Raw genomic sequence first — 3,804 nt, 5'->3', positions numbered from 1 at the left:
CCGAGCAGGGAGCCCGATGCGGGGCTCGATCCCAGGACCCTGGGATCCTGACCTGAGCCGAAGGCAGACGCTTAACAACTGAGCCACCCAGGCGCCCCACCATTTTTGTCTTGATGCCCTCATTCCCACTGTGCTTTGATGCCTTGCTCAAAATCTTGTCCCTGAAGCTTTGCGGTGCCAGCCTGAGTCTACGGTGACCTTATTCTTACTTTAATGCCTTGAGTTGTTTTCTAGGTTTTTGGGGGGTTTTGTTTGTTTGTTTGTTTCCGCATGTGTTCCTCTTGTGCAAAAGAACGTGAAGTGATTAGGAGCTCGATCTCCCGTCAAGGCCATCTGGTTTAGGAACTTGGCTTTACTACTTTCCTTGGTAGTGTGATCCTGGCAAGCTCTTTAACCTCTGTTTCCTCATTTGTCAAAATGAGAGTAATAATAGTACCTAGCTTACTGTATTGTTGTAAGGATTAAGTGGCATAGTGCAGGAAAGGCCCAAGGCAGGGTCTCCAGCACATAGTAAGTGCTATGTAAAGCTGCCCTTTTTGGTTGCTTGCCAATAAACACCTTACAGGCAGTATGGCTCAAGGTCAGGGAGGACTGTTTTGTTTTTGTTTTGTTTTGAAACACTACCAAGACAGTGGGCTTAGCAGCACTAGTCACAAATTGACCTCAACACAGAAAAAGATGAAAGGAGATTAAGATTATGGCATACCAAATATCTACATTAAAACAGAAACAGTCCATTAATTTTTTCCAGATAGTTTTTTTTTTTTAAGATTTTATTTTTAAGGAATCTCTACACCCATCATGGAGCTTGAATTTACAACCCCAAGATCAAGAGTTGCATGCTTTACCGACTGAGCCAGATGGGCGCCCCTTCAGGTAGTTTTGAATATCCAGATAGTTGACAGTCTGCAATAAAGAATATTAAGTTTAGCTGAGATTTTGGTGTCCTTCAGACTCAATCAAGGTGTTAAACATAAAATGGGGTACAGGAAGAGTACACACAGAATGCACAGCAGGAGAATATTGTGACCAGTTAAGCCCTCTTTCATTAGCCATTCTAAAGAATGAGAAATGCATTTAAGTTTCAGTATGAGGTATTGAAGAAAGATTTTTCTGACAAGGAAGCATAAGAATGATAATGAATTTTTTTTTTAAGATTTATTTATTTTATTTGAGAGAGAGCCCTTGGCGGGCAGGGGCAGGGAGCGGGAGAGAGACTCTTCGGCCGACTCCACGCTGAGCCTGGAGTCCAATGCGGGGCTCAGTCTCCCAACCCATGAGATCACAACCTGAGCTGAAACTAAGAGTCGGAAGCCCAACCAACTGCACCACCCAGATGCCCCAGATTATGAAATATCTTCAAAAAGAGCCATCCCACAAAAGAAATGTTTGACATGTATAACATTTCCAACTGTTTTATCAGACAGGTATTAGTTAATTGTTTTAAAATGCAAATACAGTGTTAGGTTAAAGTGGGGTTTAGAAAACCATGTGTGAATCCTATAGCTAATATTTACTAGCTATACAAATGGGCAAGTTCCCTAGACTCTTCAAGCCTCAGTGCCCTCATTCTTAAGACCACTGCTTGAATAAGATGAGTTATAGGACCATATATGGTATACTGTCTGAAACTTAACAGCCACTCCATAACTGAACATTTCTATTTCTTTTCTTTTCTCTGAATTCATAGAAAGTGACTGGAATCAAAGTCGGACTTTAATTAGAAAACTGAAGAGGGGCCTTGCTCTAGAATCGATTTCCAAAGTATTGAACAAATACCATATTAATTAAAACCCTATTTACCTATTTACAATTTCCTTGGAAGATTTGTGTGAGATTTCTCTGTGATTGAAGTTATTAGTACTTCTGATTAAATGAAAATTAATTTTAAAACATGTGATCAAACTATATATTTTCACTGTAAGAACAGCCTCAGCCAACACAAAACCACGAGCGTGTATTCAATGTATTCACTCCGCTATGTGCCAGACTGCTAGCTAGGCATTTCCCTAGCACTTGGCTCTAATGATCACAGGGGTCTTCTTGTACAGGGTACTAGGTGATACCCTGCCCAGAGAACTGACCTCAGTTCTGTGGCATTTTGTGTTTGAAACAGGGAACTTAAGACATCAACTCAGCAGGGACACCTGGGTGGTTCAGTCGGTTAAGTGTCTGCCTTCGGCTCAGGTCATGATCCCAGGGTCCTGGGATCGAGTCCCACATTGGGCTCCCGGCTCCGCGGGGAGCCTGCTTCTCCCTTCTGCCTCTGCCTCTCTCTCTCTCTCTCTCTCTGTCTCTCATGAATAAATGAATAAAATCTTTAAAAAAAAAAAGACATCAACTCAGCAGCTAATGACCTACGAAAAAGAATAGAACACTATAAAAGAGAAAATATCCAGAGTCATTGTGGTCAAAGTTTATTTCATGAAACAGTTCTCTTAGTTTACAAACACATGTATGTATCTTTATGGTGGATCGGGACAAGAAGTTGAAGAGCTCCTACTACATATTACCAGGCTGAAATTTGTAGGGTCCTGCGGTGGTAAAGGAGTAAACCAGACAGGCGCTGTCCTCTCTTTGGCTTTACAGTTGAGGCATAGGATAAAGGTCTGCACTGGCCTGGTTGAAGGCAGTAGGGAGAGGTGGAGCCCGAGAGGAACTTGAGACTGCTGGGCTTAAAAATACTAAGTTTCTTACTTTTTTCTCAACTGCTGGCCAAGCTAAACGTGTTGAGGGCAAATCTGTTGGCTCATGAGAACACATGATGCTGGATAGGTTATCTCATGAAAACGCAAGTTTACCTTGTCATACCTCAAAGACGTGAAGAGGCCATTGTGTGGTCAAAGAATGAAAGAAAACCTGGAAACGCTAGGACTCCTGTGCTTAGAAAATAGACTGAACAGGGTTGTGATTAAAGGCAATGAAGGAAGTAGATCAGCTGAACATTAAATTGTTTACCAGTAAGTCAAAGATACTAAAATCTCAGGTGAGGTGTTTTAAGACTAAAAGTATTTTTTCACAACAGTAAGTTCTGACAGTATAAAACTTAATTCAGAAGATGGAATTTGTGGGGCACCTGGCCGGCTCGGTCAGTAGAGCATGTGACTCACGATCTCAGGGTTGGGAGTTCAGGTTCTACCTTGGATGTACAGATTACTTAGAAATAAAATCTTTAAAAGAAAAAAAAAGATGGAATTTATTGCAAAGATTAACTCGTAACAGTTGAAAATAGGAGCCTCAGCCCAAATTGGTTGCCTTCCTTCAATTAGAAGTATTTATTGAGGGCGCCTGGGTGGCTCAGTTGGTTAAGCAACTGCCTTCGGCTCAGGTCATGATCCTGGAGTCCCGGGATCGAGTCCCGCATCGGGCTCCCTGCTCAGCAGGGAGTCTGCTTCTCCCTCTGACCCTCCCCCCTCTCATGTGCGCTCGCTCTCTCTCTCTCTCTCTCTCTCACTCACTCATTCTCGCTCTTTCAAATAAATAAATAAAATCTTTAAAAAAAATAAAGAAGTATTTATTGAGTGCTTGCTGGGCATGGCACTCAGGCTCTGTGGGGAAGTAAAATATAGTACCCAGTTGAGCACAGGGAGCTTACAGTCTAGCTGTAAGTAAGGTCAGGGAAACCCTGGAGGACAAGCAAGGGCTCATAGTAGGGAACCGAAGGGGCAGAGCAAGGAGTTAAGCTGCTTTGGGTTGTTGTCCAGGCCCACCTTGATCGCTGAGTGACCCTGGGCTGCTCTCGGAACTCAGAGCCTCTTTAGCTCCTTCCGAGAACCTGTGAGAAGTGCTCGTGTAGAGTCAAGA

This window comes from Callorhinus ursinus, unplaced genomic scaffold, assembly GCF_003265705.2.
Source record: "Callorhinus ursinus isolate GAN/ISIS: 27379988/994484 unplaced genomic scaffold, GSC_fseal_2.0 scaffold2, whole genome shotgun sequence".
Classification (NCBI taxonomy): domain Eukaryota; kingdom Metazoa; phylum Chordata; class Mammalia; order Carnivora; family Otariidae; genus Callorhinus; species Callorhinus ursinus.
The sequence above is the reverse complement of the archived record's forward strand: the minus strand, read 5'-3'. Positions refer to the sequence as shown.